Source organism: Aulostomus chinensis, chromosome 7 (assembly GCF_037954235.1).
Source record: "Aulostomus chinensis isolate RoL2024-O1b breed Wild chromosome 7, RoL_Achi_v1.0, whole genome shotgun sequence".
Classification (NCBI taxonomy): Eukaryota; Metazoa; Chordata; class Actinopteri; order Syngnathiformes; family Aulostomidae; genus Aulostomus; species Aulostomus chinensis.
In genome coordinates, this window is record NC_141326.1 from 19,553,741 (window position 1) to 19,581,442 (window position 27,702).

Consider the following 27,702-nt stretch of genomic DNA (forward strand, 5'->3'; position numbering starts at 1 on the left):
TCATTCCTCCCCGCTGTTCTGATATTAAAGGGTTACGTTTACGGAGAGCCCCCGTCTGATTGCAGTGTGTGTAGAATTACCTGAGCCGGGGTGAGCGACATAACCTTTCAGCAGGAAAAAAAGGGTAAAGCGCAAATCTCTCTAATCTGTGGGGATAACAGGAACCAAGTCAAAACAAGAAGAATGACACTCCGCCGCCGCTGCATCATTATTTGCTCCTTTTCCAGCTTACCCACACCCCCACCCACAGACTTTATTGTGAGACAAATTAGTGGGTGTTTTGTCACATACTGCAATTCAGGTATATAAATTCAGGTATTCTGAGACTCAAATGTACAAAAAAAAAAGGAAAAAAAGGGAAAAAAAGGAAGACATTGATTCTGCAGGGTGTTTCTCCTCGTCTTTGACCTTGGCTTCAACAGAGAGAGGGAGGAACATGATAAATAGGGCCATCTATATCAGGAAGCGCTCTGCCTCTTATATACTTTATCGACAAAAAGTCTAGTTATTTCTTATATGTGAGCAAAATTAGTCTGGGTAAAAAGATATCAGCATAGATTCCTGGTTGGATATGAAGGCACAAGTTCAGATAGTGATGTGACATGATTCAGATCTCAGCCGTACTTGGAAACAAAGAGGTTTTTTGTGCGCCGCAGTTCATCCACAAGTCCTTGTGAGACAGAGAAAGTCTGAGAAGTGCATTTTCGATAATGACAGAGTTGTGAATGAGCCCTGCTTTGACCGTAACTCTGCCATGGCCATGGGTTCCTCTCTAAGAGCCCCTTGCCTTTCCTGAGTTTTTCTTCATACAAAATGGGAAAGACAACCACAAAGAAGAAGGGCTAATGGCGCCGCATGAGCTCTCCTCTATACAGGCTGGCGGAGAAGCCCCTCCGAGTTTTTGTCATCCAGCTTGTCCAACCCTTCCTCTCCTCTCCTCTAGACCATTATGAGATCTCAGAATGACAACACAGCAGGCTGCATGGGTGTGTATGCAGGTTTACGATTAAACTCGCAGATACCACCCCCTCACACATACACGCAGCAAATACATGCTTTGCACTACGCGGATAAAATGTTTGCATTTTTGATTTTTCCCAATGATATAAAAAAAATAAAAAAATAAAGACACTGTCACCTGCGAGGATTTAGGACGACAGGTAAAGCAGCAGCAGCCACTTTCAGGTCTGTTGTGAGTAGCATCAGTCACTCCAGAGTGTAAGTACTGCAGAAACCACATGATGAAATCCAGGAGGATAATTATAATCCCTGAGCTTACAGTAGTGAGAGAACATTTTTCACTATGATCCTCGTGCAAATACAGCCAGCTCCTCATTAGCTCTATTTTCAAGCATGGATGATGATCAATGTCTGAGAGAGAGAAGAAACAATTTATGTGGCTTTTCGTTGAATTTCTTTCTTTTTTTTTAACGACCCTTTCTAGATCACTAGATAGAGCTGTGATGTAATTTCAAAACACTATCTCCCGTGACAATCACTTATCACACAGAAAAGTGTCCTGCATTGTGTTTTTGTTGTTGTTTTTTTCAACTACTCAGCATATTAAGACATTAAAATAGCCAAAGAGCAGCTTGCAGGGGTCTAAACATGGACAATTCAATAGAGACCAGGGACGACAGGAGCCATCTGGAGGGAATACAGCTCTAATGACTGGCTGTAATACCGGCAGCAGTGGAACAACTGCTGCCATCACTGTAAACGTCTGTCATCCAGCCACCGAGGAGGTGACTGGAGGGGACATTGAAACTAGGCTGATCCAAGGCTGATCAACATTGTCATCAATTTCAGGTCTTTTATTTGTGAAAACTAGTATAAAGGCCTGTGTGTTAACCATGAAAATAAATCTGCAGTGCTTGCAAACAGCCTGGATGAATGACCTCTGAGCTACCTGGAGCCATATCATCAGTATTTCCATCTCTGAAGATTATAAGAGCTCTTTTAGGGTGCTTGGAACATGTTCAATCCACTTATCAAATAACAGTTACAGTCATGTATGTGTCAGCAATACTGCACAAGACTGTCTGTCCCATGTACTTTACATCACATGTCAAAGCACTGTTCTCTATTAACATCAAAACTATAAAAGGGATGTGACATGAGGACAATGGGGTATAGTTGCAGAATGCAAACGTGAGAAGAAATTTAGAATTAATATCATTCAGTATTATTTGGGGTAGTCTGATCATAGCGCAAAGGCTCAGAGCACAAATTTATTGGAATAAATACAGAGACAATAACAGTCAATACAGCATGATTATCAGTTTGTAGGAGAAGAAGGCTGTTCCTGATGCTGCGGACTGATTCACTCGAGTGACGGCCTACGTGTCTGGTTTTTCTGGTGCACATTGTTCTATAACGCCTACCAGAGGGGAGGAGTTAGAGGAGGTTATGTCAAGGGTCAGATGCTGCCTGATCTCCTCGCCCTGGATGTGTCTAAGTACTAAATATGGTCGGCACCAATGATTCTTCTTTCCGTCCTATGAGACGGTTGTAGTTTGTTCCTCTCCTTTGGGAGGCCGATTCAAACCAGACAGTGATGGAAGCGCAGAGAACAGCGAATGGCTATATTTTTCCTTTTCTTCAACAGCCAAATCTAATCCACACCCCCCACTGATGCAGGAAGTCCAAGGTCAAACAGAGATCATAACGATTCTGTGGTAAACAATGGACAAAGGAAACCCAAGTGGTGATGTACATGTAAAAATCTCTTGGTTTACTACACACTCAGACAGTGATTGTGTGTACAAAAGCAGCCACGTGGGATGGAAGGTTAGTAATGGTGACTCTGAAGCAAAAGATGAAAGAATAATTTAAACAAGATGTGATACAATTGAAATATACCCTAAAGTTGAAATAAAATAGCAAGTAAACCAACAGAAGTCTTCACTAAACACACAAAAACATCAACATGGTATTAGTTGACTATATTATGACAATTGCATTATAACTATACTGCATTATCCTGCTTGTGGGCCATTGTTTTAGATTACAAGTATGGCTTTGTGATTTTACGCACATGTTTAAAGATGTTTTCCAGCCCTGGAAAGATGGCCTTTTCTCATGACTGGGCTTTCTGTGAAGCAGAAAAGTACATCATGTCCACAGACAATCGAAAAACATTACAAATCCTACAAGAACCACAGTGCATTGCATGCCTTCCAGAGCCACTCCCAGGCTGCTGTAATGGTGTTAGGGAAGTACTGTTACTGTGGTATAGTCTGATTTACTTACAACATGGCAGATAGGCTGTTTGGATTTTCTGAAGTGATTTTGTAGTTCTAACATCCCCCTATGCAAGCAAATGCATGAGAGGCCCAAGTTGCAGGCAACATAGAGGGAAGTTAAATGTCTTCATTTGCATATACTGCCCATACTTTAATGACCAAAAGCTTTTGAAAAATCATCAAAGTTTCCCTTTAAGCATGTGGTATGTCAGTGGCATTAAATGGAGAGGGTGAAATTAATTCCAATCTCAGCAGTTCTCAGGACTGTCGAGCACAGCAGGATTAAAGCATGTGTGCATTGATAATATGTTAATAGGCTAAACTGCTCCTCATCCCCCTTTCTCCTCCTTTTTTTGTACTTCCTGCACTGACACTCCAAACACAACAATGGCCTTTCATCCATGTCTGATTGGAATCAAGGTCAGTTATACTTGCACGCCCATAGAATGTCTCTTGAGACCAACAAGGGTTTTACAGGAACACTCGTGGCTCATGTTCACACAACAAGGGCTGCTAAGTATTTGTTTTTATTTTTGGATTTGATTCCAATATCCTCTCGCCCCTGGAGCAAAAAAATCTAATCTTCAGTGGGGGGAGGGGACATGTGAAGGTCAGGTGCGTTATTTTCACCGAATGTGAACTCTGAGAACCTTCTATTCTATTCTAATCTGAAGGAGCCTTAATTGTATGCAAAAGATACATTTTAATCAGCTATCATAAATACATCTTTATTAGGTGGTATACTTGATTTATCTCAAAATATAGCATGGAATCTATTTTAATAGCTCAGACCTTAATCTGCGTAAGTAGCACATGGAGCTGCAGAGACATCATTCTGTCAGCTTCTCCTCACCAAATTAATAACATCAGGAGAATTTGATTATCGCACGCAGATGCAAAAAAAAAGAAGAAACATTTACATGCTGCCAGTGATTGATGGATGAACGGTGCAGGTTTATGTTCTAGAAGCTCCGGGGTGTAAAAACACAATTTATTACAGTTATAATCATATCTTTACAGTTAATGGAAATCAAATTTGTAATGCAACACTGTCCACTTTCTTATTCCTTGTGGAAATGATACAGTTGCTTTGTTTAATTAATCAGCATGTCCTTGTGCTTATTTGCTTAAAAAGACTGTGACTGAGAGTCTGACTGAACACAATTCAAATAATTAATAAGTCAAAAGCTTTCACCTCCATCCTTATCGTTTCTCTGTGTTTCATGCTGCAGGGCACAGTAATTTGCAGACAGCATTGTGAAGTAGAATTGACCTCTGATATTTGTAGTTCACTGGGAATATCATGAACACGTTGTCATATTATGAAGGGCTTACACGGTCTAATTTTACTTAACAGGGTGTTATTCATGCAGTGCATGCTGAATCAGATAAAAAAGGGGGCCCTTGCTCTTCAACTCACACTGTGAATTTAGAGTTAGGATTTATTTTTTTCTTCATACATTTAAAAGTTAACCCTCCTGCTAGGACCCACTCACACACAGTCTTTGCTCCTGGGCTACACACTGTGCTGTAATGCAATTTAAAGGTCCAGATTGTGACAGGAAGTATGAATCTTGCCCTTGTCACAGGAAAGGAGAGAGCAGCTCTTACACTAAAAATATCCAGTAAAGTAGAGCATCCCCCAACAGCTTCAATTTGAAAGAAACCACACCAGCATCAGCACAATAAATACGTCTTCCAACAAGACAACAGCATTCAGTAGTGCCTAAAATTGAACATCATCATTTTCTTTTTTAATTATTACATTAACATGCATATCAGATTAGAGACATTATTTCTGTTACTCTGGGTCTTGCAAAAAAACAGAATGAACTTACTTACATATGTTCATTATTGTATGTACCAGTGTTCTAATTTAGAGAGTTTGATGAATGAGCTTCCTAATAGATGGAGATGTAGGGGGAGGAAAGCTCCACCCCGCGGTGATGAGCTCGTCCTCCTGACTGACTGTCTGTGGGTTGTTTAAGCTCTCAGTGGGAGTGGTTGAAGTTCCCCGCAGATATTTGTTTCATTACACGCACCAACGGAAGCAGATCAGCCCAAAACAACAACGATCGCCGCTCATGATGATTTCATAATCATTACGCACCATTTTTTTTACCCACAACGATCTCATGAACTACTGTATGAGGTCCACAAGCATACATCGGCTTTGAGAGTGAAGGAGCACAGCTAGTCACTTTATTTGAATTAATATTCACTAAATATTTGGAATTCCTCTCACTACAACTCAGGCAAAAAATCAAGAACTATAACCCCAAAAATGACCAGTAAAAAAAGATCAACACCACTTAAATAATAATGAAAAAAAATCAACATCCTCATAAAAGGAGGATTCATACATTGCATTGCTGTTTTGTTATACATATGTATGATTACAGCTCCATATGTAAGGTCATGTTACACATTTACAAAGTGTACTAGACCTCACACTGTCACGTCAGCCTGTGGTCCATTTTTACTGGAACTGATCTTGTGCAGTGTCTGAAGCTACATGGCTTTAAGAGTTACTGTAGCTTCATACTTGTCCTTAAGAGTTGCTTTCTATCAGAAGAAAGATGCCCTGAAACAACTTCCCAAATGAGTTACATATATAGAATGGTTGCAGAATAATTAGAAGTGTTGCAACAGGATGTAGCAGGGGTGCTAACAGCTAACACTGTCTACTAGCACTGGGCCTATTTGTCCCCACAAAGTCTAGTTGGTTGGACTAGTGTGACGGATTCAAATAAATTTCTTTGGCGTGGTTGGAGGTCAGGTTCAGTACCGTATTTTGGGTGAACATACAGTGATAAAACATGTCACCTCTCCCAACAGTGTGTGAGGGACAGTGTGAGCGCAGTACTGCCTCTAATAGGTCCTGCTACTGTGATGAAATACAATCATGAGTGTTGAGAATCCCGTCCAAGAGTAAGGCTCTTGTCAACAGCTCAGTGATGACGCAAGTGTGCTCAGGCTCGGAGCAATGTGAGTGCAGGCCAGAGGGTCCGGGTGGAAATCGGGCTTCAGCGTGGTGCAAGGAAACCAGGCCAAATGTGAACGCAGCGGCCCAGCTAGCTTGGCAACAGATAGGAAAGAGCGTAGCCTCACTACCTGCACAGAGAGATTAGCCTGGCTGTTTCCATCAACACATCGGTGATGTGATGCTGAGGTTGTTTCTAAACTCTGTTTGCATGTGGAGATCACTATTACAGAATGCTGACCCTTCTATCTGCCACTGGAGCGCACAGTGGCTGTGATAGATGCTGATTATGCACCACCGGGTGGTAATGAAAGGAAGGCGATGAGTGAAGTCGACTCCACCAGTGAGCAACAGGCAGCTCATCCAATACAAACTTTATTGCTCCCACCTCATGTCCTCAATGATCTACCTGCATTCGAATTTTGCAACAAGGAAAAATAATGCATTTAACTCAGGAGCCGTTTTTTTTTTTCTCCTCGCGTGGCAACTCGGAACACCTTAAATTGGTTTTGTAATAAGTGTACGGTTTACTACACGTGTAACAAATATAACATCACCAATAATCATAATCATCATAAATAAGATTCATATCCATATTGACAAGTATTCAAATATGAGCACTGGAATTAGATCAGAAATGAAAGGAGTCTCCAGCCCGAATCTCTACTTTAAATAATTGAGTAAGAAATCATTAGGGAGTTAATGCCCGAGTCTGATGCAACTACAGAACAGTACTCACACACACACGCACACGCACACACACACATACACACACACACACATACACACACACACACACACACACACACACACACACAACCAATTAGACTTTGTGGAGTTAAATATTGTCTCAACCTATAGTGGGTTGTGAGCATCAGTATAAGCTAACTCTCCCACAGACAGTAAATAACTCCTGAAGTGGCGTGTCCTGTAAATCAGGTGACTCCAATCTTCCGTCTGTACAGCCTCCCCAGCACTGAGCCCCCCCTACACACACACACACACACACACACACACACACACACACACACACACACACAGACGTCTGTAGCTGCCGACAACCACTCACATGCTGATTTCTGTATCAAGGGCAGTGGAACGGAACACACACTGGCTTCGCTCCAATGTGTGATCCACTGAGGGACTCTATCAGCATTTTATATCCACTGGCACGCTGTTAAGAAAGGAACTTGACACACAATGAGAGAGGATTATTGTTTTGACTGTAAGCAAACCAATAAAGGACAATAGTTAAGTGGATTTGTCTTGTGTAATTCATATTAATTAGTAATCAAATACTCTCTGTAAGCTTAGTGGAGCATTATGAAAGGAAACCCTTACTAAAATCTATAACTGTATCAAAGTTGTTTCATTAAAATCTCCTGTCAGTGGTTAATGAAAACATGTTGCTGTATGAGAGTAGGTTCAGGGAGAGGCCATGTTTTTGGCCCATTGTTTCCAGATCAGCGACTCTGCCCACAGTTGCCATGGCTGCTGCTGTGCCCACCTTTTCCTGGACATATAAGGCCCGGACAGCAGAAGCAGCAGCAGCCACATCCACACTGGTCTCAGATCCACCACCGCCATTGTTTTCATGTACGCTCTATAGCGATGTACAGATTTCAGCTCAAGTCAGCTTTTAGGTGTCAAGCAGACGAAGTCAGTGAGCTTTGACAGCGTTATAGGCGTCTTTTATGTGTGTACAAGACTATACAATCCTGGATTCATCTAAAGGGTCTCTCAGCTATCCTGTCACAAGTACATGAAAATGTTCGGCAGAAAAAAAGAAAAAAAAACAGGAGTCTGAGGGGGCTGATTCTGATTTGCTTTGATTGAGCATGTCTGAAAAATGAAAATGCCCCTCTGTAAAAGTGTCACTTCAGTTCCACTCCTTTGTGGAAGGTTCTGCAGCAAAAGTTGCACAGCAAGAATGAGAATATGTGATAAAATTTACTGCTGTATTGACATCCACAGTGAGGAAGATGGGCAAAGACAGGCAGATGTAGAACGAACAGAGAAAGCACTGAAGTGAGATCGTTTTCACAAACCGACCAATCAGCTTTCTAGAGTTTCTCAAAATGATGAACGGTCGGTTGACACCTGAACCATAAAAAAGTTAAAAGCAAATTGTACAAGGCCAAGGCAAACAAAAGACTCCATCATGCAGTTATCTTGGGAGTACATTCCAAGCACAGTATCATTGTGGGACTTCTTGCAGCTTTGTTTTTGTCTCAGCGAATACTGAAAGCACAAGGGGATCTAATGTTGATATTGGCAGACGGGGTATACAACAACTTTCCCCTCGCACAAATATTGCACTCTTCAGAAAGATCTTCAAGTGTTGTTGGAGTGCAGGCGGTCAGACAAAAATTGGAATTCTTTTTTCTGACAGTTTTTCTGTATTCTACCCCAACAATTCTTGGGTAAAGAGAAAGGGTGGTGGGAGAAGAGGTGCTTCATAAAATGCTCTTAGTTTTAGTTTTCTATGAAAGGAAAAAAAGCTTTGGAAGAACTTTCATAGAGGTGAAAAATGACAATCTTTTTATCAAAGAAAACATTTTTTTAGAGTGATAAATTGAAAAAACAAAGTTTAGCAAAACCAATAACTGTTGATGACTTTAAAGAAATAGTTGAGGAGCCTTGTGGAGTTTTCCATTTAAAATTCAACTCTTGGTTGAAGATGTAATTTACAGCAGCAGCAGCTCTTCTATTTGTTTCTTCTCATTCTTGGGATGGTTTGGACAAGACTGTTAAATAGCAAAACACTGTAGTTTCAATAAGTTATAGATCTGGAAGTCTTCCTCCACCATTCTGACTGGACTTCTGCTTCTTAACTATGTCCACATTTTCTCGAAGAATCCTAATTTGAAGAAACAAACCTCACTGGCTGGATCCTGCCTTGTAAACATCTGGTTAGCCACCCGCCAACACTCAGCGTGGTGACTAACTAAAAAGAATTATGCTGACTCCTTTAAAATCTCCAGCACCAAGAGAACAGAGGGGACACTGTGACACCCCCGTGGCCACATCTTGAAGCAGCACCTTTATTGAGAGACTGGAGTCACCCACCCTACAGAGTGGAGCATGTAAGGGATGCTGCCATGCTTAGTTAAGGACTCACAGGCTCAGTATTTCATGCTCCACATCTGCAGGTTGCCATAGCAACCATGGTTTTGGGCAATTCCCAGGCCAGGTGGCTTCTGTCAGTTGCAAAGAAAAAATGAAGGAGGGCCTTTTCAATGCGGTTAGCAGAGGAAACCAAATGATAAAAGGCACTGACTTTCATTAGTGGTTCTTATGATGGTCACTGAAGCTTCTACAGCAGCTACACACACACACACACACACACACACACACACACACACACAAACACACACACACAACCTTATGTAAGGAGACAAGCACCACAAATCAACTCAATTGTCGATTGCTTTTGCTCAACAGATGTTTTTTGTTCAGTAGATTGTCATGAAATTAGATAAAACGTTTCAGCGGCAAGTGTTTAAAGACAACTGAAAATACAAACTGAGGCATAATGTGCAAGACTGTTATTACTGCTGAATCGACGCTTTAACTGTTACAGGAAAAAAAAGGTTTACAAATATATAAGCAACACGAGTGAGCATACATCCCCCCACAGTTGTCTGAAAACACACAATTTATGCAGTTTCACTGAGCAAGGTACAGGAAGCGAAGACTCGTCTGCATTTGATTAGTTATGCCTCATCTATCAAAAAACAGAAAATTGCAAAAAGCAGGTTCCACTCTTTACTAAATGCATCAGTGTGAACGACAACAAGCAGATCAGAGGCTGATTATGATCTACAATAGCAGTGTAATCCTAATAGCTGTATAGCAGAAGAGCTTTACAATCACAGAGTGGTCATTATGACAGCATGGGTGCAGTTGAATACTCCAGTGTGGGTTTCATCCAAACAGAAGCAGCGGGAGCCGGTCATTAGGAGCAGGCGTCTGCAGGGCTGGGTCCCACTAGCTCAGCCGGAGCCTGTGTGAGAGGTTCTCCGTCTTACTGGGGAAGTCCAGAGGAAACATGCCGCCGGCCAAATGCTCTTCAGTTCCACTCTCTTTAACCTGATTACTGTAATGAGCTTAGTGACTAGTGGATGCACAACATCTAAAGCGTATACAGACAAACACACTACTCTCACTCGCTCGCTCACTCACTCACTCACTCACTCACTGGCAGCTGAATGCAACGATCACCATCCGGCTAAAACTCAAGCTGCACTATGTTGCAATGTGATCAAGCACAATATCCAAATCACTGCAGCTGGAATTTTTTCATTACAGTCAAACGTGTCGAAACCCACTAAATGAGGCATTGTGGTGCTACAGAAAAGTTACGGTTTGAGAAGGCAGGCAGAACCCGGCAGCAGCTACAGAGACGGACAGGGACTAAAGAGATGATAGCTTCATTCTTACTAACAAAGTGAAAACAAGGTCTCAGGAACTGACAAACTGGACTAATCAGACATGACAAGAAGCAACAGACAATCTGACAAAGACTGACAGAAAGCAAGGAAATACTACAGGGCACTCGGATAGCGCATACCTCCTCCAAGGTGATGTGATATCATCAGATCTGGACCTGGTTCTGGATCAATTCCAAAATTAAAATTAATTTTTATCATCCTCCCAAATTTCACGAAAATCTGCTGCAACTTTAGTTATTCTGCTAACAGACGGACAAACGGCACTGAGCGCATCCCAGCGTTGGTGGTAAAACCAATTACACAACAAGAGACAGAGCAGGAGTGCAGGCAGGGAGCTGAGTGGGTTAAAGAACTGAGCACACAACCGATGAACTAATAAGACACGGGTGATCATATAAGATTGAGGGCAAAAAATACAATGGTTTAAGGGAAGAAGCAAACCAAGACCAGAGGGAAATACTTTCAAAATAAAACATGAAGGATTGTAAACTGATTCCAAAAAAAGCAACAAACTAAAAAAATAAAAAGCAAAGACTGAAACTAAGAGAGTCTAAAAACTGAAAAAACTAAATGTAGAAAACAGATAATCAGTCCAAATGGGACTGTAACAACAAATCCTATTCTCTAGATGTAAGCAAACGTGCTTGCTTGGAAGAGACTTGTGCAAAAACAGCATCGTTTTATTATTTATGTATTCATTTTTTTTCTTCATTGAATCTAAAATACAGAAATTACACTTTACCTAAATCACAAGTGACTTCGCAATTGCAATGTCTATCAAAATAATCACATGATTTTAAAAATAAGTACCCACATTATTCAGCCCTGACTGTATAATGAGAGGACACAACCTCCAGATTAATGAGTGAGGAGAAGTAAAGTGTTTTGAGGAAATGACCCTACTTACTTCTCACTTCACTTTTTAATCTCAACAAACATTTTCAAGTATTCCTCAACGCAGCATAATGTTATTTTTTTGGGAAGTGCGGTTCAATCTTACTAGTTTACTATCAAGATGAGGAAATCTCCATCCACTCATCTCTTCACCGGTTGGCTTAATCTATATGAAATTGCAGCATGACCACAGAGACCTTCCATACACAGAGATTGACATATATAACAAATATTATTTCTTTATTTAGTACTTTTATAGAAAACTAACCTTCAGCTCGCAGTCTTTGTTTTCCGAGTTAGAAAAAAACAAAGCCACTCTGTCATTACAACCCACATTGTGGACAAGGTGGAATTGATGTGCATCAACTCTATGTCTGCATTGTGCCACAGCAGTTATAAGTCTACACTGTTGTCACGTAGCAATGACAACACTACAGACATACTTTTGGTCACACAGCCATGTAACTAAGGCCAAGTACCGACACATTTTTTTTAAAAAGCAACACATAATGAAGTCACGCATTAATACAGACTGGTATTTTCTTCGTGTCTTCTTGATTTTGTTACTATGCACATATCCCCATGTATGGGTTCGTTTAGAGTAAATAGAAGGTGAAACAGGACATGCATGGCTTGGGATTGACATGTGCACAGTGGCCTGTTACGGTCCTTGCTCCATCATCACAACCAAATATGGTCATTTCCAAAAAAGAACAACTGAACAAACGAACGAACGAACAAACAAACAAAACAAGATAGCATCGACCATCACAGAATTCAATTCTTCAAAACAGGAATCTGCAAACCAGTGGGCGATGTCAAAATTTCCTCATTCCACCCATTAAATAGTCTATGGTCGATGATACTTACGATTTTCATACCAGAGTTTCTGCACAAAGCATTCACATTCAGCACATACTGTGCCTCCTTCAAAAAGCATCACTATAAAAATCAATCACCTTCAGTCGCTATCTAGTCACAGAGTCAAAATCTATGTCTGCATACTGATAAATGCTAAAGATTTATTGAATCTAAGTCACATAAACTCAGAAGTTATGAGTTCATCAAAATGCCACCATGGCACAAATCAGCTCACCCATGATGCAAATGTGGTAAAATATGCAAGGTTTATATTTAATATATAATTTGAAAAGTATTTGTGACAAGCAAATTCTGTACTCACAATAAACTAAACTGCCTGAAATGCAGAACATATTATTGTATGTGTATAATTAAAGTCTATGGCTAGAAGCTATTTTAATATTCATGAATACATTCCAAGATAACTTAATTCAAGTGTGCATCCATCTATAAAAACACGTGGGCATACCATAGAAGAGATGGATAAAGACTGTAAGCTTAAGGCAGTAGGCCTTTTCAGAGTCACTGTGCATGACAATTTTACAAAAGGGACATAGAATTTAAATAGCAGTGGAGGACCGGACGTCCTCTACAGTCACTGAATACAGATGTAGCACAATACTGCACGATCTCAACATTATTACCGGGGTTTTGACATGTTTTCTTTTGATAATAAACATAGATTGTTAAGAGCATTAATAATCTTCCAGGATCGGAGGAAAAGATGTGCAATTATTTAGATGGGTAATTATGTCCCTGCCTGCCAAGTTGTGCAATTCTGTGTCTTGTCTCAAAGACATCTGGTGAACGAAAGGACAACAGAAAGACTGCATGTTCTAAAAATCTAAAAAATATTGAGATTTTCCTGCCTGAAGCACTTTTTTTTTTATGGCAAACTGTGGTGATTAAAAATCATTTTGAGCACAGTAATTCAGACGTTTCACGCTTAGTACCAGGTATTAAGTATTTCCTAAAGGCACTATCAGATGCAAAGAGATTTTACCAGCTGACTACCATTTGTACACAGAAATCTTGAATTTCCACAATGTTAGAATTATCTAGCTTTATTCTTTATCCTCCCAAAGTGGAAAGAATAGTTCTGAAATCCTCCAGAGTGGCAGATCCATGAAAGGGTGTTGAAGCTTTCCTAATGTATATACAGTAACACAAAACCAGCTTGCAGGACTTCATCTCAAGGTTGCTGAAAATGAAACCTATTGGATAAAATAAGCTTTACCTGAGGTCAACTCAGTGTTTCAGTAAATGACACATATCCTGAGGGGATGAAAAGGATCCCTGGTGTACAGTGTACACTCCACAAAGCAAGGATGTTTGCAGAAAAAAGTCCCTCTACCCCTCAGATCAGGGCTGCATAACTGGCTTATTTACATTTATGTTTCCTTAAATATCACAGTTGCATATACTTTGAATACATAATAAGCCTGAACCCTCTGATCTGTTGCTAAAATCATCTCTGGTGACACGCAACCTTACAGACAGCACAGAAATAAAACATGTACCTGCCACAACTGTCATGCTAATCTCAGCTTGCTTTATCATGTCTACAGGCAGGTTCATTTTTAGCTCAGCTCTGAAAAATTACCTTGTGTTGTTCTGAACACCTTAGTTTGTCCTCTTTGACTAATGCTTTTCCGCCACAACAAATGAAATTGTAACAGAGACCACTTTTATCTTGGAAGCACTTCTGAAGGAAAATGTACGATGAACCTGAAAATGATGACATTCTGTTTACGGTAGAGTTTATTGTTTAAGAGTATATTCATTTATCCATGCCTGGATTCAATCTAACATTGTTCATTATTAAGTAGGAATGAATTCAATAAACACATGCAAATATACAGTACATAAATAATTAATACATTTAAGATGAAAGTAAAGCATGGCACATACACCTCTGTGAGGAAGTCCTTTCTGTGGTTACAGTTCAGTATGGAGATGTTTTATATCATATCATATCATACTGAGATTGTATTTTTTATCCCGCGCCAACATACTCTAAGTATTTTGTCATGAAACATTGTCTAGGATGGGGAATTTGGTTCCCATTAAACCAGCTTAATAGCCGCATGTTAGCATTTTAACATTAGCATTAGCATTAGGCTGAGTGGTGCATTAAGCACCACCATACAGATGGCTGTTTGGCTGTCTTGCCTCCTCCTAAAACCCATTATAGGATACATTTCATTTTCTCCATCAAATATATGATCTCACAGCAAAAACATCAACAGATGTTGGATCTTTTTTGTGTGTGCGTGTACGGTATAATCTCAACAGTGTAAACAACGAGGGTCCAAATAACCCGGATAATGCAGTGATATTTTACTGTTTTAAGGTCTCTTTCGTAGCCTCTTCCAAGCACCTGCACCTGATTTCTGGCTATTAGAAATCTATCGCACTTTCAGTGTTTTTATATTTTCTTGACATCACACGCAACAAAACTAATTCTGCGCTTAAGGTCAGTCTCGGGGCTGACTGGAGCTGATTGCTGTCAGTTATGAGTGACCCAACAACTGTAGAGCCCAGCAGAGTGTCGTGCTTTCTGAGATCCACTAATCGCCTGAATAAATTCTGCCACCATCATTAATGCTGACACAGACCTCTAATTAGTTAAGTGAGGGCACTCTGCAAGCTAGCAAGCAGCGAGCTAATAACTTCAATGCATAATATTTCTGCCTCTGCAGTTACAATGATGAAATGCCAATACCACATTTAACGCCGCTCCCTCACACGGTGCTCGTGACATGAAAAGCCTTTTCAGAATACATCTTATTTTCATTAACAGTTTTTGGCAGCTTTTGACAATTTATCATTCGGAGAAGCAAATATCTGTCTCAGAGAAGGCAGAGTTTGAATTACGAGTAAAAACTCTAATCACTTAAAAAAATGCCCTTGCATCTATAAACCACACACCCAACACATCAAACAGATTGTTAGGAACCTGAGCTGAATATCAGTTTCCTCAATTTTCACAGCATGTATTTTTAACAGTTCATAGCAGGACAAACACAAGTGTAATTAATCAAATTAACTATGTCAGTTAATTTCAAAATTGATTAATCTTTGAGGTCAATTTATTTATAAATGTTACTCCCGCTTATTAACTGACCCAAATGAAACAGACCCTAAATGCCCCTGGGATAATTCTTTTGAAATTTAAACCATAAATTTAATATATAAAAGAAATTATAACTAAAACTGTATGTGAAAATTAGGACTGGAACATTGTTTTGGATATAATAAATCAAGTGAGAAGGAGGGTTCTTTTCTGAGTCGTGGCCCCCTGCTGGCCATTAGAAAGAATGCAGATTTAAGGCACTTTTCCACTGGCTTCACTTTTCAGACCAGAGAGGAAATGTCCACTCATTTTACACAGTCTACACAGTCACAGCATGAAACAGTACTTATCAGAGTGTATGAGGAAGTATTTCATTTCAGCTATCAGTGCAATGTAGTGATGTCATGCTTGAGAAATGTCTTTTATAAACATGCCTGTGTGAAGTATCTTAAAACGCCAAAGATAAAGAATGCATAGGTATGAATGAGTCATTCTGCTGTTTGAGTGCGACACACTGTAGTCATTATGCACATACTGTTGCTGTGTAGTGTATCATTTTTTGATAATTAATGACACCCAAATTGTGTGTTCATCAGTTGAGTATGAGACAAAAGCACTGAATTGGTTGGAGTTTGCGCAGTTAGCGACGGCGCTATATTGTGTTCTGTCCCGGCTTTGTTATCCTGCCACTGATTGGAAAGACAGACTGCAGGCACTGGATGAGCACATTGGTATGAAGGCAGGCAAGCATGCATGCAGGCAATGAATTGTGCCCTCCTCTGTTCTATAATAACAACCTATCCATTTCATCGCTGCCTCTCTGCCGATCTCTGACAGGGGTAGTATCATCCAACTCATTGGAGATATGTGAGAGAGAGAAAGAACCTGCCAGCCTCCACATCCATCTTGGGTTAACAAGACAAAAAGTTACGCTCCAAAGATCTGTAGGAAGAGAGAGAAAAAGAAAGAGAGAGAGAGAGAGAGAGAAAGAAAGAGAAAGCTACTGGCACTGAAGACCATCTCTGCTTTCTCTTAAACTCTTGCATCTAATTGTGAGGCTGAGCACACAGCTGTGACACTCCGGTTGGATACAGATTCTTTAATCTTTCCTGTTATATGACATCGTCATGTAATCTCCATCTACCCACCCAGGGAGCAGCCAGGGAGGCAGAAAATGAAATCAATGCTGGGCCTCTTTACTGGGTGTTACTTCATTAGCATGAGCACTACAGATGTAGCGGTAAATCTGATTTATGAAGGGGCGACAACCAAAGCACCTCACACAGACGGAAGGATTCATAATAGCAGATGATGTCCTACCCAGTGTCCTCAGTTTCACTACAGCTTTAACAAGACTTTCCTGTAACATTCAGCATTCTTGCAATTTAAACCCAGAGTTATGTCGTACGAAATACTACCGGCGCCTGCTCTTGTACACTTCTCATGAATGGAATCTCATAAAGAAAAGTGAAGCAAATGGAAAATCTATCTCATGTAAACAATATACGGCCTCCAGAGATGTTAATCATAAGGCATACATTACAAAAAAAAATCAATTATAATTATAGAGCATTCATTTTCACCACACATTCAATGTGTTTGCCTTTTTCCCTCCTTGTACTCTCTCATAAAATAGGATATAATTCTCACAACGGACCTTTGTTGGAATGCTTTATATCAGCCAGAATGAATGTTAGTAGACATGCTTTATATCAGCCAGAATAGTTAAATAAACTGTTTAATGCTTTTTTTTTTAGTGAAAACCTTTGCCTTGCTCTTTTGCCAGAGGAAGAATTGTGAGATTGGGAATCCTGATAGTTGGTCATTAGCACACACAGATGAAGGCACACAGATGAAGGGCAGGTTCTTGGATTTAAGCATGTTCTAGTCATTTTCACTATGAAATATTCCATCCCAGTTCATACCTTTGTTGGGATGTAGTAAAATATGATATATCGAAGAGTAATAGATGATTTGAGGGACTGTGCCTTGTGATCCAGCAGAGCGAATTCTTAAAATTCACTTTCGGTATTTGTGGCCCCATTGACCAGTCAATCCTTACCAAGCTAAAAAAAATGGAGGACCTTGTTTTGGCCAAAAAACATCTGAGAAGCAATTTGCAGGTACAAGCATTTGTAGTTCTACACAGTAAATCACAACATTAGCTACAAAGCTTTTGGCCAACTTCACAAAAAGCATGCCTGCTAGTTTGCCAGCCACCTGAGGTATCAGTGTCAGCTATACCTCGTTCGACTGCCTTCTCAAGACCTCAGACGCCTAAAAAGAACTGGATACAGCCTTTTTAGCAGAATTTATTTCTAGGAAAGCTGTTCAGAAGTACAGTACATGAAACTAAAAAAAAGAAAAGGTTTGACTCTGGCACTGCAACTTGGAGAGAAAGTGCACTTGAGTTTCAGCCTTTAACATACTCGAAAGACAAAAGATAAAATAATATAATTTTGTGGCCCTTCAAAATTTTCCAAATGCTATCAAACCAAACAGATGAAATTATGATAGTTAAATAAGTGATTGAAAAGTGGTGGAAAAATATTTTGGGGTCAACTTGAATTACGTGATGGATGCCATACCTGTAATTCCAGGGTTTGGCCATTATGAGAAGTTGGCGCTCTTTCTGAGGGCTTTGGTTGGTGCAATCTCAAGACAAAAAAAGCACTTGTATGACATCACATGGGAAAATATAAAGATTATACTGACATGCGCTGTACATGCTTATGACAGTCAGTGGTGGCTCAGTGTATGTACACGTTACTGCATATGCACTATAATTTTAGCTCTTAATCTTTGTTCAGAGTTCAAAAAAGTGATATCCCTACCGTGACATGAAGTAAATAATCTGTCCAGTAAATTCTTTTGCTTTGTTACGTGTTAAATATCGAGCTCTCGGGAGAAATGATCAGCCAACGTACTGAACACTTCTTCTAGGGACCAATAAAAGTTTGTGGAGTATACCTGACCACAGCCTTTAAAGGTTAATAGGTTGTCAACCTTATAAACAACAGAAGCTCTGCTGTTGGTTGCTAACAGGAGAACCATTGATATAGCTACACCTACTCAAAAAAACAGACATTCCAAATGATTAGTTGTGCACTCCCTTGGGACTGAGAAGCTAAGGAGGGGGGGGCTGTGTAATTCAATTAGTCCCACGGTTCTGCACCAAAGGGAAGCAGACAGATCCATCTCCTTGAGACATCCAGGATGCACAGGCCTGGTTTGTGCTCAGAAGATATTGGCAGCACATCATTAGTGCTGTTGGTATGATTTAAGGGTAGCCGTACTCATGAAAAAAACAACTGTTGGGAATAGATTCAGGAATAGCAGCGCACCGAGCAGTCCCTCTTTAAAACCCATAGCAATTTTTTGGGAAAAAAAATCTTATCGACACAAAGAGTAGCTGAATGAGGAGGGCCTGCAGGCAGAGGCTAAAAGAGAGCGGAGTAAGCCGCCTTACGTGACAAGACAGCCACATTCTAGGCGATGCCTCTGAGCTTGTGCCATGTGTCCAGGATGCTGTCACACACAGAAGCTGCATACAGATAGTCTTTTCAGAGCACGGCCTCCACCACTGTCCTTTCTAAGGGGAATTTCTGAAGGTTCGGGTAGGGGATGACTATGTAGCTGAATGTTGATAAAATGTTTCATTGATAATCCTTATTACTCAATTTTCAATGAAGACTAGAAGAGAATCATTTCATTTAGAATTTAATGTTCGCGTCCCCCCTTTTTCTTATTTTTTTAAAAATCAATTTCCTCACTGCATGTACTTATTTGACTTATCGCATACCACTTTTTTATTGTGGCTCAGGCCCTCTGCCTTGCTCCATGAGGCTCCGGTAATTTGTGACAGCCTTCTCTCAGGCAGACAAAGAAATCAAATAAGTATATTAATACAGTACCTGTTTCCCAGTAGGAAGTCTTCACATAGTAGTAGATCTCAAAATAAAAGTCATTAAATAATAAAATCAGCAGGGAAGCACTCAGAGAGCACATAGTTACACCAAGGAGGCAACGTGGGTACAGAAGAGGCACATCCATCCATTCATCCTCAACCGCTTATCTAAAGTTAGTGGTTGAAGATCCAGCAGGGAACCTCTAACTTCCCTGTCCACATCCACCAGCTCAGACCTGGGGGTCCTGAGGCGTTCCCTGGCCAGCATGTAGTCACTCTACTGGCTTCTCACTCTGCCCCGAAGCCTCTTCACAGGTGGACATGCCTGGAACACCTCCCTGAGGAGGAACCCAGGTGGCATCCTAACTAGAGACCTGAACCAACTCAACTGGCTCCTTTTGATGGAAAGGAGCAGCAGCTCTACTCTGAGTCCCTCATGGATGACTCGCCAAAGCCACGCGCCTGAGGAAACCCATTTTGGCCACTCGTATTCTTTGTTTTGGTCATGAACCATTGTTTCTATGAAAGGTGAGAGCAGGAACAAACACTGATGGACAGATTGAGAGCTTTGCTATGGATCCGCTCTCTTTTCATGACAACTGTGTGGCAGAAGGAACTCAAAACTGCTCGTGCTGCTCCAATTTTCTGACCCATCTCTTTCTTACCAGCTACCAAAATATTTCAAAAGATGAGTGATCCAGAACACAATGCCTTCCATTGCCAGGAGCTTCGTACTCATCCCTTTCATTAGATTGACCGAAACAAATTTCATCTAAATATTTCAAATATCTCAAATGTTTCAATCAATAATCATATAGTAAAAAGAGTTTTATCTAAATTACACATCCAGAATACTATGAAGATGATTCCCAGAATTCCCAGCTCTTCTTTTCCAATTATTTCACAACGATTTAAGGAATTTTATTAGAATTTGTCTATGATATGGAGAAAACAGCTATATGCTGCCAGTGGGCTAGAGCAATCATCGGGATCTTTTTTTTTTTTTTAAATCTCAATCACCACTTGTGCTTGGACATATATCTTTCCACCAATCTTCAATCCAGCCACATCTTTGAGGCATCCTGCTGTGATAAGAAGGACGATAAATTAAACACAGCAGATACAAATCTGACAATTACCAACAAAACCAAGGTTCACGCCATCTCCTTTATACGGTTTTCAAAACTAGGATTACAAGCCACTATTACGACAATGACCCTTGACCCCTCCCGGCAGGCTCACACCTGTCACTGTTATGGTATACTGCCTGGCCACACTGGTGGGACAGGGTGTCATCTTATGGTTATAGCAGAGCAGGGGTGGCATGCCCGATGTGGGTGGACAAGAAACTGAAGACTCAACAGAGAGATGCCAACAGCTGTCATATAGTGCACTGAACAGATGGTAACGGGGGAAAGAAATTAACACCGTATCATTTTAAACTTATATGCAACGTCTTCATTGAGGTGAAGAAAAGTCTGCAACTTCAACACTTCTATTAGTAGATCTTGTTGGGCTGGGCTTCATGGCGGTGATTGTTCAAAATCTTCGATGAAACACTTTAAAAGCATGCATCAGGTATGTTGATGTATATTTTGTATTCATGTTGGTTTCATTCATGTCATTTGAACTGACATTTACGACTTCCTTTTTTTCTTACAAAAGGAAGAACTAAATGCCCAACCTACACAAAAGAGTATCAACTCATATACAAGAAAAGATTGTGATATTACTGACAGCCTCTAAAGGGTATGTTTTAACTAGATTTTAATTAGATGATTCTGAATTTATTATCAAATCTTATATTTTATTATATCATATTATCATGGACAGATGACCTTGGTGTGAACATTTTAAATGTAATTGTTGTGTAATTTTTACAATTATGATGAATGATGAATCTTTTTTTGCGGTCAATCCATTGACAAGAAAAAAAATCACGTGTTGCACAGCCAATGATTCATATTTAGGATTTCTTAATCGTCTAATAAAAGCGTTAAAAGGTTGTTTTTTTTCTCTTTTGTTGAATGTTTTTTAACATGTTTCAAAATTTAAAAAAAGGTTGATTAAAAAAAGAGATTAATCAAAACCATCAGATACTTGTGGATGTTGTAAGATGTGCTTATAATTGTAAGTCTGATACAAAATACTTTTGAGTATTTCAGTGGTTAACAGTTGGAAACATTCAGACATGATCGCAGTAATTCACTGACACAGGTTTGTCTGTTGAACAGTGAAAGCACGCAAGGCAAAGTAATATGTGTGCTTCAGCTGTGGGTAGCTGCAGCATTTCTTAAAATTCACAGTATATTAGTCACATATTCAAAAAAAATGTAGGAGAGAGAAAAACTGTGTGTGTGTGTGTGTGTGTGTGTGTGTGTGTGTATTTGCTCATGTGACAGAAAAAGACAGAAAATGCTCTGATCCATGTCTGCTAAGCCCCCCAAGTCATCCTCAAATGCCATGGAAATGAGTTCTTTGTGACTGCACAGTATCTTCATTAATCCAAATCACCAATTCCCTTCACCTGCACCAACTAAGTTGATGAAAAAGTGACACGTGTAAATGTGAGTGTGTGTGTGTGTGTGTGTGTGTGTGTGTGAGGGAGAGAGAGAGAGTTTTGCTGTACAGCTGTGTCAGAAAACACAGCAGTTTCATGGTACCATTATGATGTGACATGAAGAGGAGATGATTGAACAAATGTTTGCTATGAACTCGACAAGGAAGAATTTCACATGGTACAAGGTTATATCATAGATTAGGGGTTCACCGATGCTGATACTTGCAGCTGTACTCAGTTGCACTAATACCAGTGGTAACAGCGCTGCCTTTACACTAACATGAAAAGTTTCTTTCTCAACAATTATATGAGTAATATAAGAGCAATACAGTTTCAAAAAAGTGCATAGAGCTTCAACTTTGAACATGCTGACAAATATAAATAATTCCTAAGCTGTGCAATTGTTAGATGAACTGACTAAAAAATTGAATTGTTAAGTGCAACGTTTGCTGATTGGTCCGATCCATAAGCTGAGGCTTGTCAAAATGGTCTTGTGACAATTTACTGGCTCATCGTGTCATTTTTATACGACTGTGTGAACAAAAAGCGAACATTTTCTGCATCTTCCATAAAGAATCTGATGATGACTTATGTGTCCAAATCGAAATGTATAAAATGTGTAACTTACACAGCTTACAAGCTTCAAGTTTAACCGTTAATATGAATTCAAATACAAAGTCTTCCGAGGATATTCCCTATAGATTTAACAACATCTCCATTTGATGCGATTCGCAGCTATTTGTCCGAGGCTTCTTGGTCCAATTAATATTGTTTACACCATAGTGATTCTTTCACATGAGGAGGATGTATTCTCTGAGCTTGGAAGCTATGCAACCATACATACACATGCATAATGAGGAGATGTGACAAGCCGTTCAAGGGATTTTCAAGATAACGCATCATCTTACAGAGAACCCTGTGAACCCATATTGTTCTGAAAAGGCGGGGCATCCCATCATTCACAACTGTAGATTAAATCTTGAACAATAAATAATGGCCTGATTACTGGGCTGAATAACTGTTCTGCACATGTTCCTTAGCAGGTCGACACCACAGAATAGCCAAGGGGAAGAAATTAGAGAGCATAATGGAAGGGAAACAATCAAACGTACACATGATATGATAGGCTATTTTTGTCCTAGCAGCTATAGCCTATAGCGTCTTTCTTTTCTACGCCATAGAGGTCAGATGATGTGATGATAACTTGTGTGGGATACTTTACAGAAACTGAATGCATGCTACTCTTTTGCTTAATATTGCTACTGAGAATGCAATACCAGTTCTTTTCAGTGTTATTTTACACAAAGGTGTACAGGATCCATGCTAAGATAATCCATTGTTGTACTGTCATGAAAAGTCACAAACAGGCCCGGGTAGATGCCATGATAATGCACAGACGGAGACAAGCTGTTCTATTAGAATTGGCTATGGAGGATGTTGATTTCTGACCATTTTAGTGACTGCTGACATGGTCACAGGAAATTGAACACAAACTGAATCAACTCATAAAGATTTACCAGACAATGCATGCTCAGGAGAAAGTCGACATTTATATTCAGCCCTCGTTCAGCTCAAAGGACAGCGTATACCAATAAACAGCATTACAGTGGCAAACATGAGGATTTTTGGTATAATTAATTCCTGACTTGAATTAAATCTCTCCCTTTGCTAATGATTTTGTGCCATCAGGCCAAGTGACCTTACTCCTGCAGTCACCAGTCAGAATTTATGGTGTACTCGACCTAGAGGATCATCAACATAACAAGGATAGATCAGCATATTTATGAGCCAGCGGGACGACTCTAACACTTATAAAATCAACGGGTGTTATATATTGCACCTACAAGCTATCAAGTTCAATGTAAAAGTCTTTTAAAATCTCTTGTGCTGTACAATAATAAAGTCCTCTGGTTTTGGTCACTGTAAGTCTGTTATGTTTAACATTTTTGGATGAGAAAACAACAACAAAAAAACCCCAACCAATTATTTTAATAAAAACTCACTTTTCTATGACTCTGTTTTTTTTGAAGCGTTGAATGTTCTTGGAACACAGGCAGATTAGCGACAGTGGACCAGATCGTTACGTCGGGTGACGATTCAAGGTGAGGGTCCATCACTATCATTTAGCCCTCAAACAGACGTACTCATTTAACCAATTGTTAAAACTTCAATCGGATTAATTGAAATTAAAAAGCAAATCTGCATAACCACATTAATCTGTGAAGGGACAATCACACTGTAGAAACAATAAAGCCAGCATTCCATTTAACCAAATAATTAGTTATTAATCAACCAGGGATTTCATTTAAGCATATCAGGGATAGATTAATATGGGCTTATTTTTATTATTTAGAGTAAACAATAATATGAGTGTGTCATCGGTATCAGCAGATACTGGTCTTTAAAAATATGTCGTTATCTGTAAGATGGGCTATAACGGCCCAAATTTGCTCAAACATCTTCTATTTTGTGTATTATTTTTTGTTTCTTATGAGGAAACAAAGAGGTACAGTTTATGGGTTATTTCAAATATGTTGGACGTAAACTTTTTCAAATTCCAAATGTTCAGATGTGTTTTTTTCTTCGCATTTACAAAATATGAATATGATACAAGCTTTTTTTTTAACAGATAACATTGACATCTGTCAATATTGGTTATCAGCCAAATAAGTTCTAAAAAAAACCCAAATCCAATATCCTGAATCCCTTGTACTATTACTTGAGGGGGTTCTATTTTTCAGAACCAAAATGAGATCCGGCAAGAACAAGGTGTATGGATGGGGAGCTCTACAAATCATACGACTGGCTCCAAGGAAAACGTTATCTCTCCATCTCCAAAAACAGAGCCTGACTGTAATTCTAGCTATTGCCATCCACTGAGGATAACCAGATATCCCCTTTGCCCTTAACACAAGGTCAGTGTGCTGCTGATGAGCCGAATACACAGGGCTAAAGTAACACAATCACATACACTACAGCGTTCAGCCGCTTGCTTTTTCAGGCCGACATGAAATCACTTCTACGAGAGCGTGTCAGAGTCGGTGCTTCTTTGAGATTCAAGGTGCTGACACTATGTAGAGTGTAGTTCTCACTCGGTCAGCAGCCCTCGCAGCCTGCAGGGGATCAAGAGCAGAGGATGGCAATAATTTCACTGCTGCTCTTCTCTCCCTTGGGCTGTCACCCAAAAAAAAAACCAACAAAGAAAAAACAACCAGACAGCTGCAGTACACGCAGAACATGGCCTGACAGCCCTAAATTAACCTTGATGTGAAACTACCTCTGTGTCAATTTTCCCTAAAATAAGATTTACGGTGCCGTTCAACAGCGATATCAATACATTTACTCTATTTTCCACCTCACTTATGAGTCAGAGCAGCAAACCTTTGCTCCCTCCTACTGAATGACATTGCTTACCTCCCTTAACTTTGTAGGAAATATACAGGGATTTTTGTCAGCGAGGTATTGAAAGGTTTCACATGCCATCAAGTTATTAACATCTAAACTGTGATGGAGGACTCCTACTAGTCAGCTGTATTTGGATGTGATGTATCATTGATGTGGATCGATCACGTGTGGCTCGATCACTAAGAACTCTGCCCCACTGTCATTGACCTCTGACTCCTGTTGGGTTCCTAGGAGACCTCCTGCCAGAGTAGCACTCAGCATGATGACGGAGGGGGTAGAACCAGCCCACCCTTAGTGAGATCATCTCAAATGTGCTTTGTTTGTGACATTTGGTTGAAAAAAAACTCAAAACAAAATAATAGAGCAACATGTCCCAACATGTCCAGTTGGGGAATTATGCTTCTAATAGATCTAATGAATGGAAGTCTTTTCAGAACTGGTAATAGATTCTTGAAGCTCTGCTTCCAACAAAAGCATGAAAAGACACAGAGCAGGTTACAACCAGGTGAGTATTCACTGGACATGAACAGCTATTATAACTAAACAAAGACCACCAGTTAATTAACTGTTTTCTATGGATTCTGTGACTACAAAAGACCCACAGCAGCAGTTTTCACAAGGAAACAATGGAAAACTGACTTGAACAGAAGAGCGTGGATCCATGACTGCTGTTTGTTAGTGATCATTCAAACTGGTAATGGAAACATGTCAGAAACAAAAGAGCTTTGGTTCAGTCGCCCCTTAAAAACAGCTCTGCTTTTCACAGAAGGCACACACATGATCTTTGGTAGATATCACATGATCTGTAGCGCTGATAATCACTTTGCTTCAGCTCGTCTGGGATAGAGGGCCATGTTCCCGATCATTCCAGTTATTTTGTCTGTGAAATGTTTTACTTTAACCTCCCTAGAATTATATGAATCACTTAATGGCTGACAAGCGCAGTGGAATATTTACTTGCATACACTATTTAAAAATTAAGCTGAAACAGTGACACTTTTATTACCCACCGCTTCATTAAACTTCAACAAAATAGCCCTTCATCAAAAACACACATTCACTCGTTTGCGCTTTTGTCCTTGTGGGGGAATTTATTGAACAAAAATCACTCTGTCGTCTCAGCTTAACCATCACAGCTAAGTGCCTAATCCCCAGCCTATTGAACCCAATTCTAACCTTGACATTTGACCCCGAGTCTCAACTCTCAAAGTGCTCTTTGAAGGTCTAAAACATACACTCATCCACGCACGCACACACATGACTAAGGGGAAAAAAAAAACCTCTTAATTAAATAACCACTTAATTGATTCATCTTAAGATATTTGTGGATACTGTGAGAGCAACCAAGGAGAAAAAATAATTTAAAAAAAGGTATGCAGACAGCGATTTACTGTCGCTGACATCTGTTTCGCCGGGAACCCTCAAATCAAGCCTGTTTTCTTTTATGCTTCTAACCCACTTTAGGACCCTCTTCTGTGTGAATTACAGTCCAGTCCAACCTGTCGTCTGCTAGCTCAACCTGGCATCTCATTTGACCTGCAATGAGAAGTGCCACAGGGTGTGTAACTGCCATTGACCTGAACCACACCATGCTTGCATCTACTGACCTACTTCTGGAGTCTGCTTACGCATCACTAGCACAGCCGAATCAGTTTAAACGGTACAGTAAATACTTGGTAAGTACAGCATCAGCAAACACTGTCAGCTTTTTGAGGAGAGTGTTCAAAATAGTTGCGCTTTGGGTGTTTGATCTCAAAAATTATAATAACACGTGATGCGATGTTGGGCATGCGCGGTGTCAGCGAAGGGTTTCTTTCTTTTCGTTCAAAAAAGGTAACTGTTTTATGGTTGATTATTTAAAATGAATGACCAAGTCAAATAAGTACATTCACCACACACTGCAGAGACCTTTGGATACGCCTATCCTGAATTTATGACGAAATAGCCAACGTGTTTCAATCAGTCTGTGGAGTTTTTACTTACAAGTGAAACCTCACTTTGAATCTGATGCTATTTTGGGGACTTAGTCATCTATTTGCTAATGAAAAAAACAACAACCAACTTACATCATAATTCTCACATAGTGACTGCAGCCAACATTCATCTGTTGGAAAATATAAAGGAAATCATGCATTCAGATTGATGTGGTGTTGGAAGAGGGAGAATGGCTCTTGTTTGATCAAAAAAAAGATCTGGAGATGAGCCAGCAGTGGGAAACATGCAGGACAGATCTATTTCAATGGTAAACACCAAACACAAAGGCTGGGTCACAGCAACAGCATGGGGTGTGTTTTAGTTTCCACCTCCTACACACTCA

General features: G+C 39.9%; 1 protein-coding gene across 2 annotated transcripts in view; it reads right to left on the reverse strand.

Annotated features, from left to right (window-relative positions):
• tln2b (talin 2b) overlaps positions 1 to 27,702 on the reverse strand; it is an 82,053-nt gene that overhangs the window by 49,933 nt on the left and 4,418 nt on the right. The window lies entirely within an intron of this gene.